This window comes from Cornus florida, unplaced genomic scaffold (assembly GCF_030987335.1).
Source record: "Cornus florida cultivar Cherokee Brave unplaced genomic scaffold, ASM3098733v1 CherokeeBrave_3.0.0_Hap2_Chr01, whole genome shotgun sequence".
NCBI lineage: Eukaryota > Viridiplantae > Streptophyta > Magnoliopsida > Cornales > Cornaceae > Cornus > Cornus florida.
The window spans coordinates 93,867,860-93,882,051 of NW_026775571.1; positions in this window are offsets into that span (position 1 = coordinate 93,867,860).

Consider the following 14,192-nt stretch of genomic DNA (forward strand, 5'->3'; position numbering starts at 1 on the left):
CATGTGAACACATCAATGAAGTTATTTGATTCTCATACTCCAATTCAAGGACTATGCAGGGAATATGATGATGCATTTTAGTTGAGAAGTACCAGAATATCTTGGTACCTGGTGTCACAGTAGTCACAACTTATCACCAAATTTTCACATTTGTGATGGCATAAAAGGTCATTTTGTAAACTGTGGGAAGTTTGAGTAACAAAACAAACACTTTTGAGTATAAATATTGTCAACTAATTATGCTTATGCCCAATCCTTCCCTCTCAGAAATAGTGGACGGTATAATAATTCCCATGTAGTAATAGTTTTTTGAAAACTAAAGCACTTTTGACCACCACTTTTGTTTTATCTTTCATAAAAATAAAAATAAAAAATGTTTTTAAAAAATTAAGTTAAAAAAAAGGCCTGATTTTAAAAAACGATCTTGTGTAATTTTTGAAGAACATTTTCTTCTTTTAGAATTTCTAAAAATTTTCTTACAGAACTGAACCAAATTGGTATTGCAAACTATCCATTTAAAGCCCAATTTCTTGTTTATTTTACTTATTATTATTGTTTATTTTTTCTTTTCTTTTCTTTTTTTCCTTTTGAGTAACAAGTTTTCCAGGTTTTACAAATTATAATTATAGTTTAAAACCAAGATCAAAGGTTTTCAAGATAGCATCTGTAAGACCTTGCCATCCATTTGAGGATTCTAACAGTTATTTTTATTATATTAAATGCATTAACAATTCAACATTGAGACTCAGGCAACCTCAAAGAATAGAAGTAACAAAAATAAATTGAATAAAAATTTAAATGACCCCGGTTAAAAAAAAAAAAAAAACAATTTCTCTCTCTCTCTCTCTCTCTCTCTCTATATATATATATATATATATATTAAATATATTAAAAAAAATTCTATACCAAAAAAAAAAAAAAAATTAATGATTTTGCACAGAAGGCCATGAATTATAAAAAATAGGACTTTATTTCCGGAATTCAAATTAACCTCCAAAAAAGTTGTACATAAGACCAACATTATAATTATTTTCATTCTATCCTATCGAAAGGATAGATAAACCCTAGAAATTAGTTTCTCTCTCTAGAATTCATTTGTGATTTGATTCTAATTCCAAGACGCTCGAGAACATATTTCATCAATTTAAAGGTATTTCTTTTTTTTAACTTTGCTCCTTTTGTTTATTAATCTCGACTTTGTTTTCTTATTAGTTTTTTATATTTCTCTCTCTGTATACAATATATATATGGGTTTGCCTATATATTCCCAACCCTAACTTTTCCATTCACGTAAAGAACTCTGAAACCAAATCCTTAGGCATAAATTTCAAATATGTGTAGCCTTTTTCTAATTTCAGTTTCATAAACACAAATTAGGAACATCCCCAGTTTTTTCTTCAATTTTTTGAAAGACCCGCATATTAAACGGTGTCGTTTTGGTTTTGCACTGGGTACTTAAATGCTTTTTTGAGATCTGTTTGGGTAATGGCATTACGCGGTTGGATGCTACACTTATAGTGTCTCAACCCTCTCACTAATGTAAATATTGTCGGTACACATTTCTCTCGTGGAACGTGAAATGTCACATATGTCATCTTTCTTGCACATTTTCAAATCATTTTAATCAATTTTCTCATTTTATCTCTAATGGGTCCTACTCTACCATCTCACGGGAATGTTTTCTTTTTCAATTTTATTATTTCTTTGTGCTTATGCTAGCTGCCCAAATTTCAATCCAAAAATGACTGGTTTAAAAACTTTCATTTCAATCTTAAAGGGATACATTAATCACACAATATTGAGGTACGCTCCTCCAATTAAGTCATCCAACCTTGACATTATATTTATTTCTCTTTCACTAAGAGTAATTAAGTTCTTTTTTTTCCCTATGTGAATAATAAAGTTCAAATACCTAAATTGTTCATTTTTTTGGCATGTCTCTTATCTTTACTACATCTCTATTTGCTTTTTTTTTTTATATATTCACTAAACTTACACTCAGGGCCGGCTTAATCCAATTTGAGGCGGAAAGCTAAATCACTAAAGTAGGCCTTTTCACATTAAATATATTGATATTATAGTAATAAGTTTTATTTAAAATTTATGCTAATTGCAAAAAGTTCAAGGAAATATAAAAACTCTCTATTTACGTTCTTTGCTTAAAAGAGAGTGATTTAATATTGATGTCTAATAGAGTCAATGAGTTATAAAGGATTACAATTTCTTAGAAACCAAGACCTGTCTTACAAAAATTTCCTTAAAGACCATGATTTACTTTGCAAGAAATTCCCATAAATGCTGACTTTAAAATGAAAACCTAATTTTAATAGCAATATAAGCCACAATTCCTAACATGGAAGAGCAATTGTATTTATTTGGTAATTAATACAATAAACGAGCATAATTAATACATTAAAATATATATAATTAATATAATGAAATCACTTTTGTGGCCATTTTCTCTCATTGTAGGCCTTAGGCGGCTGCCTTAATTGCCTTAAGGTTGAGTCGTCTCTTTGAGGCCTTAAGCAAAATCTCTAAATTTTGTCTTCTCACACTAACTATATTAATACAATAGTAATAATTTTTATTTGAAATTTATTCTATCAATAAGCTCAAAGAAATATAAAAAAACACTATTTACATTTTTAGCTTAAGAGATAGTGATTTAATATTAATGTGTGAGATTGATTAGTCGGGGCAAAGTCCTGGACACCCTGATTGCCAAAAAAAAATAATTTGATGAGTTAGAGAATTAATAAGTTACAAGGTCCAAAAGAAATATGAAGTTGAACAAGTTTTGATATGTTAGAGAATTTAAAAATTAGAAGAAAAAAAGTGTGAGATTGTTGAGAAAAAATAACTATAAGATAAAACATTTTAATTAAAAGAATTGTATAGACAAATGGAAGTGCAGTTGTATAATTTGTATTTATTTGGTAATTACTATGATAAACGAGCATAATACATTAAAAAATAAAAGTAATATAATGTGATCACTTTTGTGGCCTTCTACCTAGGGATGTCAATTTTTACTGTCCCGCTCCGTCCCGCCCCGTTAATAATAGATATGAGAATATTTTTTATATCGTTGAGGCGTGCATGGATACAAATTTTGTACCCGTCGCTGGTCACGGGGTGGGTAAGGATTCAGTATACATGTCCTAAGGGCCCGGCCCCGCTCCGCTAAGCATATAACTATATATATATATATATATATATATATATATATATATATATATATATATATATATATAATATTAATAACTTATTTTAGCGGCTTACCTAGTTACCCATCTCTTATAATTCTAATTTTGGATATAAACTTGGTATTAAATTTGCTTTTGTTTTGATTATGGTTTTGTTTTGATTATGGTAGAAGTTGGAGTTTAGAACATCTTGTGATTTGGTTGTATTAAATTTTTATTTTTGTTTATTATGTTATCTAAATTATGTTATGTGCATGTTATTTTTCTATTTTTGTTGGAATACATAATTTTATTTATGTTGTGTCATTCCTAAGCTTTTCACATTTAAATAGCAGGAGCTTAAGTTCCAAAAAGTGGGAGAAAAAAATTTGTTAGCGTGGCGGGCACGGGGGCACAGTATTTCCCAACGGAGCGAGACTGGACATGAAAATTCAACTCGTCGCAAGTCTCTAAGCGGACATAAACTTGACAAAAATTAAAAAAGGCGGAACGAAATTTAAGAAAACCGTTCTAAATTCGCCCCGTTGCCATTCCCGCTTCTACTCTTATTGGAGTCCTTTGGCGGCTGTTTAATTGACCTGTCCCTGTCAAGGCCTGCTGGATCCAATTTGAGACCAAAAGCAAAGTCACTCTATTAGGCCGTCTCACAATAGCTATATTAATATAATAGTAATAATATTTATTTAAAATTTTTTCTAACTGTTACAATAATCTCAAGGAAATATAAAAATACTATTTACAATTTTAGGTTAAGAGACGATGAATTAATTGTGCTTGCAATTGATGTGTCTGGGAGAGTCAATGCTATGTTGAACAAGTATTAATGCGAAGGAAGAAGTAAAGAGAAGATAAAACTTTTCAATTAAAAGAAACTTGTATTGAGGAATGGAAGTGTAGTTGTATTTATTTGGTAACTAATACAATAAACGAGTATAATTAATATATATATATAAGTAATATAATGAGATCATTGTTGTGGCCCTCTTTTGGAGGCCTTAGGTGGCTGCCTTAATTGTTTTAAAGGTTGAACCGTTTTGGCTTACACTACATAGTCACAAAGGACGGTAGTTAAGTGGTACTTTCTCGCATTCCAAAATAAAATTTGAATGTTCAAATTCTTGCACTCCATTAATTTAATACTCTAAATTCTAGAGGTTCTTTCAGATCTCCAATTTAACATCTATCCCTTCTCTAATTTCATCAATTAAAATAATATCATCTGAAATTGATATCAATTACATGGTTATTAAATGTGTGTTATAAATTACTAAATCACCTATTAGATGAATTGCACAACTACTTCCTAAAACATAAGAATCTGCATGTTATTCTAAACCAAGGGTAATATGAGAGGGGTTTGTTTAAAAAAAAATCTATTCTTAAAGATTAAATTTGAACTTTAAAAAAGTTTTCAATCTTTTGACGGTTGTCTTCCAAAATTTTTCTATTTCAAGATAATTATATGTTAAAATGTTTAGTTTATGGAGTTTATATGCAATTTATTTTATAATAGAGAGTTCTGTGTAACTGAAGATGCAAGAAATTCATTCCCTCTTTCTCTCTCTAGAATTCTTACACTTCAACCAAAAAGATCCTCCCATATTTTCCATTCCTTCCCTTATTTATAGATATTTACAAGATATTTACAAATATTGACTGATTGCTGGATCTGGGCCTGTTCCTCCATAAGTCCTGGTCACTTTTGATGGGCTTACTCGCGTTCGGCCCATATGGCAGTGTCTTTATATGGGCTGACCCAGCTGTACGGACCGGATGTAGTGCTTGCAAGTCAGATCCGGCCTATGTCGTCCTGGGCCTCCTCAACTGCCCCCATAATTGCCCCTTATTTAATAAGGGGTAATTATTGATGGCGTCTCATCATGACGTTGACGGCTCGAGAAAACCACGTAGGGGAACGGACGGTCAGATCCAGAATCAATGTTCCGGGGCTCGAGGAATTTCTCGCATTCCCGACGCTTCGGCCCTCGGGCCCCCCTCGCCTTTATAAGGCTCTAGAATACCACTTCACGTCCTTTTACCGTCTCCATCATCAGTCAAATCTCTCTCTTTCTAGAACAGTGCTAAGCTTTTTCTGGTGAAATCCTTCAAGATTCATTCTTCCAGCGATCTTGCAGTCCTCTGAGGTTAGTTTTGTTCCTTTTTACTTTCGGCAGGCTTCCATTTACCCCCTTTTAGATCCTTCAAGCACTTCCACCATGGTTGTAGATCTGGATGTTCTTTGTATGAGACTTAGACTTCCTGACAACATCGAAGTTAGGGTTTGCCCTCAGGACGTTAACATTATGACCGGTGCCGGCCTCCTGCCCGGCGAAGTCTTATTCACGAACCTTCAATTGAATGTTGTTAGGTTCCCTCTGCACCCTTTCTTTAGTTATGTCTTCAATAGATTGGGGATATCCCCCCTGCAGGTCAACCCCAACTTCTTTAGAATCATATCCGTTATGCTCTTGTTGATGCGTGACAGAAATCTGGACCTTGACCTCATAGACCTTCTTCTGTGCTATAAGGTCAGTAAGATCCGTACTAACGAACCCTTCTACCACCTCTACCCGTTCGAGAAGATGTCCATATGTACGGACACAATAAAATCTGAAAAGGGTTGGAGGGATAGCATCGTGGGCATTAGTGGGGCTTGGTCTTCGCCGGCTGCAGAGGGTTACCCAATCCCGAGCGCCTTTGGTGTCTGTTCTGTCTCCTCCTATAAGAAATTCAAATCTCATAAACATGATTGCCCCTGCGAAACATGCGTTCCCCGTTTTTGTATTTTCTTATGCCGTTCCTTAGGAATACCTTGTGATGACTTGAGCTACAGTGTTTGCAGGGATAGGAGTAATTACTTGAAGAAATACGTTCTGAACGATATTCCTTCCTACTCAGATCTCCTCACTTCAGACAACCTCTTAGCGCTCTCATCACTCGGCTACAACATGAGCAGGCTTCAGATTCCTTCTTTTGGCAGGAAGAAAAATACTCCCCCAGCCACTCCTGCTGCTGGGGCGACCTCCTCTCCAGCGTCAGCCTCTTCCTCAGCCACCATCTCTGACACTGTCCCGAGCACAGTGGCTATTAACTCTGTTGTCAGCACCCCTGCTGCCAACCAGGGCGCGTCTCCCCAAACTACCACAGCTCCTGCTGCTGCGGGGGGCGTTCGGGACAAAGAACGAGGCAAAAGGCCTCATCCTGACAGTGAAGTCGATCCTGAGGAGGAGCCTCTCATAAGAAGGACCCGGGTCTCCGGGCCGGGTGCTCTCTTGCACCGTGCGATCAGAGCTCCTGCTCCCTCTGGGCCTACTGCAGCTGGTGGCTCCGCTTCTACTTCAGGCCCCCCTTCTATCCCCACCTTACCGCCATGGGCCCTTCGGTACACCCGAACGGATGGGACGTTCGTGAAACCGAACGAGACCATGCTGAAGGATGGCCAGACCGCCATGGCGTACTATAGGAGCATGTGGACTCCGAAAGACCTTGAGGCGGCAAAGGGCCTATCCCAGAAGGATGTGTTCAGCCGCTTTCCCCAATCTGCTATGGAGGTGACTTTTATTTTCCAACTCATGAATTCTCTCATATTATTTGGTCTTGCCTTCGCCCGACCTGACTATTGGCTTAACCGTTTTTAATGTGCACCTATGCAGACATTGTTCGGAATGATGGCTATGCAGAAGCAGGTGGAGATGGGGAACGCCAGGGCTCGTAAGTTTTCTGATAGCCTGGAGGTGGCTAATAAAGAAAACGACCTCCTCGCCATGAAGAATACCGAGGTACTGGCTCGGCTTGACAAAATTGAACAAGAGAGAGATGTCCTAAAGAAGGAGAATGACTCCCTTCAGGATGAGAAGGATGCCCTCCAGCTTGAAAAGAGCGTCTGGCAGACTGAGCGTGACTCAATTAGAGAAGAAAAGGCAGAACTCCAGCGCCTTCTGGTTGATGAACAGTCTGCTCGGATGGCTTTTGAGAAAAGAGCTCTGGACGAGCGTACCGCTCTGATCGATGCGATCAGCAGAGTGAGCGGTGGGATGTTGGCTCTTCACGCTCGGTTCTCAAGGGTCGGTGCTCTTAGATATGCTCAAGGATTCCGGGAAGGTTTCGCCGACCGAGTTCCGGATGAGGGACAGACCAGTTCCACTCCAGATGAGGTCGACAAAGATCTAGGGATCGAACCTCTGGGGGTCTATGTCGACCCAGAACCCACCGAAGCGGAGCGCATATTCGATGAGTGCCAGGACATTGCTTCCTCAAGGATCATCACAGCTCCTCCTACCGCTCTGCCTCTGACCGCTCCTCAATCGTCAACCGTGGTACCTTCCATAGCCACTGCTGACGCTGAGCCCCAGCCGAACGATTTAGTCATTCATCTTGATTCCCCACCTCGTGAAGGTGAGACGGCTGATGGGGCCGAGGAGGCGGGTCGGCACGACCAGGATGCTGTTGGTACTGAGGCGTCTAGCTAGGGCTCCTTTGGACTCTTCCATTCCATATCTTTTTGTAACGATGGACATCTCACTTTTGTAAACTCAATGCTTAATATCAATGAAATGACAGAACTCTTTTTCCCTATGTGTTGTGCTCTATTCAACTTATTTTCAATACATACATATCTTTTCTCTCTTTTCTTTTATATTAGCTTTGCCGTGTGTTTGTTTATGGCAAGTGCCTGGCGCTCGGCTAGAATGCCACTTGCCACTTGGCTTTAAATTTTTAGCAAGTGTCTGGCGTTCGGCTTATGGTGCCAGCTGCCACTTATCTTGCTTAAGTGCCTGACGCTCGGCTAGAATGCCACTTGCCACTTGGCTTTAAATTTTTAGCAAGTGTCTGGCGTTCGGCTTATGGTGCCAGCTGCCACTTATCTTGCTTAAGTGCCTGGCGCTCGGCTAGAATGCCACTTGCCACTTGGCTTTAAATTTTTAGCAAGTGTCTGGCGTTCGGCTTATAGTGCCAGCTGCCACTTATCTTGCTTAAGTGCCTGGCGCTCGGCTAGAATGCCACTTGCCACTTGGCTTTAAATTTTTAGCAAGTGTCTGGCGTTAGGCTTATAGTGCCAGCTGCCACTTATCTTGCTTAAGTGCCTGGCGCTCGGCTAGAATGCCACTTGCCACTTGGCTTTAGATTTTTAGCAAGTGTCTGGCGTTCGGCTTATAGTGCCAGCTGCCACTTATCTTGCTTAAGTGCCTGGCGCTTGGCTAGAATGCCACTTGCCACTTGGCTTTAAATTTTTAGCAGGCCGTTGGAAAAGAAAGTTATTTTTTTTGTAAATTTTAGTAACTTGCTCATTCATACGTATTTGATTGGCAACAAACAACATCCAATTAAAGCCGAAACTTAGCTTTTATTGGTAGTACCTCTTCAGAGACGTGGCGTTCCAGGGCTTGCTGACCAATCTTCCCGCCATGGTTTCCAACGTATATGCCCCCTTACCTATGACTTCTGCAATTCTGTATGGGCCTTCCCAGGGTGGCATCATTTTTTTGACCATCCCCACCTTTCTTTTCAGAACCAAATCGCCAGGGGCAAAATCCCTGTGTTTTATTCTTTTGTTGTGACTATTCACCAATACTTGCTGATACGATGCTAACCTTATAGCCGCTGCGTCCCTCCTTTCGTCTATCATATCGAGGTTCAATCTTAACATCTTGTCGTTCTGATCTCGACTCCATGCTAAGCTTCTGATAGTGGGGACCAAATGCTCAACCGGTATAACTGCCTCGGTACCATACGCCATTGCAAACGGGCTCTCCCCAGTCGGCCGCCTTGGGGTGGTTCTGTAAGCCCATAGAACGTTCGGGAGTTCATCCAACCACTTCCCTTTATGATCTTCCAGCTTCTTCTTAATGCAGGCGAAAATGGTTCTGTTTGTGATTTCTGCTTGTCCGTTGGCCTGAGGATGACTTACTGCAGCCAACTTCTGGTTGATTCCATACTCCTCCAGCAGCTTTCTTACTTGCCTGCTGTCGAGGTTTGTGCCATTGTCCATGACTATTGATCTGGGAACACCGAAACGGCAGATAATATTGTTCCAAATAAATCGTCTCACATGAGTCTGAGTCGCGCTAGGATATGGTTCTGCTTCCACCCATTTAGTGAAGTAATCCGTGGCCAATAACACATACTTGTTCTGAGCTCTTGCAGTTGGCAGAGGACCGACCACATCCATCCCCCATTGCGCGAAAGGCCATGGCGAGGCCATTACGTGCAATTCCTCAGGTGGTTGGTGGATCAATGGTCCATATCGTTGGCATTTATCGCACCTTCGAGAGAACTCCTCCGCATCTCTTGACATGTTTGGCCAGAAATACCCTTGTGTCATTGCTTTATGCGCTAACGATCGCCCCCCAGAATGATTGCCACACACACCCTCATGAATAGCTCGCAATACCTGCTGTGCCTCCGCAGGGGTGACACACTTCAAGTATGGGCCAGAGTAGGACCTTCTGTACAGCTGGCTACGCACGATGGCGTACTTTGCAGCATTCTTTTTGAGTCTCCTAGCTTCATCCTTCTGTATAGGCAAAACGCCATCTCGAATATAGGTGATGATGGGGTCAATCCAACTCGGTTCATACGGTATGACGTTGACTTGCCAAGGGTCAGAGTCCAAGGGTTCTTCGAAAATAGATGGCTGGGTCAGTATTCCTACTGGAATCACCCTCGCCAATGTTTCACCGCAACTCGAAGCACTACATGCTAACCGGTCCGCATCTGCATTCTGTTCCCTCGGCAGCTGTATGAATTCAATCTTTGCAAAGTCCTTGGCTTTATGCAGAACGGCAGAACGATATGCCCCCATCGTGTCATCCTTGGTCGCGTACTCACCATTTACCTGCCGAACAATCAGCTACGAGTCACTATACACAGTCAAACTTTTGATCTGTAGCTCTCTGGCCAACTTTAATCCATTTAGCAACGCCTCGTATTCCGCTTCATTATTGGTGGCTCGGAACTCAAGTCTGAGTGCTTGGCTCAAGGAAGTACCCTCTGGGGTTTGCAGTTTGATCCCAATTCCAGCCCCCATCTGGTTAGAGGAGCCATCCACAAAAAGTTTCCAAGAGCCGCATCTAAGGTCTTCTTCCGTATCTTCGGCATCACATTCTAGCAGGAAATCGGCCACCGCTTGCCCTTTAACAGCTGTTTTCGGCTCATACGTTATGTCAAATGAACTCAACTCTATGGCCCACTTGGTCATTCTGCCCGAGAGCTCTGGCTTGTGCATAAGCGTTTTGATTGGGAAAGTTGTTAGAACAGCTATGGGGTGGGATTCGAAATAATGCCTCAACTTTCTTTTTGCATTTACAAGTGCAAGTACCACCCGTTCGGCCTTTGAGTGTCTTTTTTCTGCCTCTGTCAGTGTTTTGCTTACATAAAATACCGGGTATTGCACCCCTTCCTTGCAACGATCAGAACGGCACTCGTCGCGACACCAGATACTCCAAGATATAGAAATAACTTTTCTTCTGGATCTGGGGCTGACAGGACTGGTGGATTCCGCATATATTCCTTCAAATGAGTCAATGCTTGTCGTTGCTCATCCCCCCAGACCTGCCTTCCATGGCTCCGAATCGTGTCAAAGAACGGTTTGCAGTGATCTGACAATTTTGAAATAAATCGACTTAATGCAGCTATTCGTCCTGTGAGGGCTTGCACCTCTCTGATCGTCTTTGGCTCGGCATTCTTAATCAAAGCCTCTGCTTGAGCGGGGCTAACTTCCGGAACTCACACCGAACGAGCACTTGGTTGGATTGAGCCTCATCCCATATCGCTTCAGTACATCAAATACATCTTGCAGATGCTTCAGATGATCATCCTTCTTCCTACTCTTTACCACCATATCATCAATATAGGCTTCCACAATCTTACCCATTTGATTCTTAAAAATTTTGCTAACAAGTCTTTGATAAGTTGCTCCCGCATTCTTTAGTCCGAAAGGCATAACTTTGTAGCAGTATGTTCCTCGCTCGGTGACAAAAGAAGTTTTTTCTTCATCTGCGGGGTCCATAGGGATCTGATTATAACCTGAATAAGCGTCCAGAAAGGTTAAACGCTCATACCCGGTGGTGGCATCCACCATTTGATCAATCTTAGGCAGTGGGAAGCTGTCCTTCGGACAGGCTTTGTTTAAATTGGTGAAATCAATGTATACTCGCCATTTCCCATTCTTCTTCTGCACGACAACGACGTTGGACAACCAATCAGGGTAGTGCACTTCTCTGATAAATCCCGCATCAAGCAGCCTATCGACCTCTTCCGCTATGATTTGATTACGTTCTGGAGCAAATCTTCGCTGCTTCTGTTTCACTGGTTTGAAATTGGGATTGACATTCAGGGAATGACAGGATACGGAGGGACTAATTCCAGGCATGTCTAGGTGACTCCATGCAAATACGTCGGCATTGTGGGACAAGAAATCCACAAGCTCTTGCTGCTCTTCTCTGGTCAGTCTTATACCTACTCTGGTAGTTCGTTCTGGCCTGGACTGATCGATCTGCACATCCAGAAGGGGCTCCCCGGTCAAGTCGACTGACTCCTCCACCCTGTTCTGCTCGAGCGGAGGTTCCTGTAATTGCTATCTGGGTCTTGCCGAACGAACGGGCGCCTTCCCTTTCCCAGCATGCTTTAGTGTGACGGAATAACACTCTTTGGCTGCGACCTGATCCCCCCGAATGTCTATCACTTTGTCTCCATCGGGTCCGAGGCACCTCATGACCTGATGCAGAGTTGAGGGTACACCTTGGACTCTGTGAATCCATCCTCTTCCCATCAGGAGATTATACGAGGGGTGAATTTCTACAACCACAAAAGTTTCCATAAGAGCTCGTTCTGCAGCTTGAACTTCCACTTCCACCATCCCGACGGGCTCCACCCTCTTCCCATCGAACCCTAACAAGGGATTTCCAGTGGGCTTGAGCCTCTCTGGTTTAATCTCGAGCCTATCAAATGTGTCCCTCGGCATGACATTCGCACTGCTCCCAGGATCGATCAGAACTCTGCGCACCAAGCAGTCCGCCACTGTTAAACTGACTACCAACGGGTCTTCATGGGGCAGTTGAACACGCTGCAGGTCTGTCCAGTCGAACTTTATCTGCATCGACGGGCTCTACTGGTGTAGAGTATTCACACTGCTGACCCTTTTCTTCATCTGCGCCTGCCGCAGGCGCGCCCGGAGTAACTCATCTGACTCTTCACTAGGCTCGGGTCGACCATGGATAGCATTGATTATACGAACTGGTTGTGAATTGTGGGAGCTTTGTTTATGACTCCTTTTTATTTGTTCCACTGGTCGATTCTGCTCTATCGCCGAGCCTTGAACATAACTCGCGAACTCCCCTCTAGCTATCAACATCTCCACCTGCCTCCTCAGGTTCCTGCATTCATTAGTTTGATGACCGAAATCGGAATGGAAAGCACAATGTTTAGTTTGATCCCTCTGTTTGAGGGGTTGCCTAATTGGCAGTGGTGGATGAAACTTATCTTTGTTCTCCTGATACAGCCTCGCCAGAGTGACCTTCAGCGGAGTAATCAGCTCTTCCTCCCTGGACCTTTTTTCTGCCTTCCAAGAGGTCTGACGTTGCGGCTGAGCCTGCTTCTGCCTGATCTTTGCCTTGGACTTTTCCTCGGTCGACACGAGCGACGCTGTCCAAGCATTAGCTGCCTCCTCTTCTTCTAGGCGCACAAAGCCATCGGCTCTTTCATTGAGTTCATCCATAGTAGTCGGCGTGTTCACTACCAGACTGGTGTGAAACGGAGTTCCACGTGTCATGGCTAACTTGAAGGCTTGAACTGCTGTAGAAGGGTGGCATTCGATCACCATACTCTTAGTGAGATTAAACCTGGTAAGAAAAGCCTGGAGACGTTCATCTTTGTGCTGCCTCATCGTGAATAGACTCGAGATGTCCTTCGGCGGGCGCTTGTTCCCATAGTACTGGCTTATGAACCGATCGCACAGGTTTCTGAAGCTACCAATGGAGCTCCTAGGCAAGTTTTTGAACCAGCTGAGCGCCGGTCCGGCCAGGCTTGTAGGGAAACATTTGCACATTAAAGAGTCGTTTTCCGTATTCAGGGCCATTTTCAACTGGATATGGTACACATGATCGATCGGATCGGTTGTTCCGTCAAACAGAATAAAGACTGGCATAGCAAACTTCCTTGGATGCGGGGCATTCAAGATCTCGTCGGTGAATGGTGAATCAACCGTCCGAGCTGCGGATCGGAGAGCTTCATTCTCTCTCTGGAGTCCAGCGGTAGCTCTGTGAGTTACGGTTCTGCCCTCCGAACCGCGATGAGTGATAGTAGCCATGGATGGCCGGTAAGACGGATCGAACGACCGTTCCTCTATGAACTCTCTTTGCCAAGGCGACGCTACTCGACGGCGATCAACCTCTATCACTTCCTCTCGGTCGAACCTTTCCCGATGCGGATCAACGTGAGTCGATCCTTCGTGATCTTCAACTCGACGAACATTTGGCGGCAAATTGTCCATCATCCTTTCATCACGGTGGTGAGCTGACTGATTGTTCTCGTCCTGTTCGCCTTGACGCGCGATATTAGATTGAACACCTCCTTCACCGACCGGAAGTGGATACGAAACCGCAGGTATTTGCCGATGTTGCATTCCAGCTTTCAATTCTGCATTCTCTTTTTTGAGAGCCTCAATCAAGTTCATCAACTCCTCAAGCTTTGTTTGCTGGACAGCCTCCATCGGATTGGAGCTTTCACCTATCATTATTCCTGAACGGAGTAAAGGCATTAATCTCAAGTTCGCGAGTAGATCTGAGCTTCGTGAGTGGGAATTTTTCAGATCTGGTTTCGAATTCTCCGAATTACGTTCACCGTTTACGAGATCTGAATTGTCCGAACTCTAAATCCGTCAGATCCCGCCACAATCGAACAACTCGTTGTTGCGTAGATCTGAAGCCACTTCTGCCAAAGCTTCAAGAATTGTAACTCCTCCAGAGTAGGTCACAATCGCTCAGA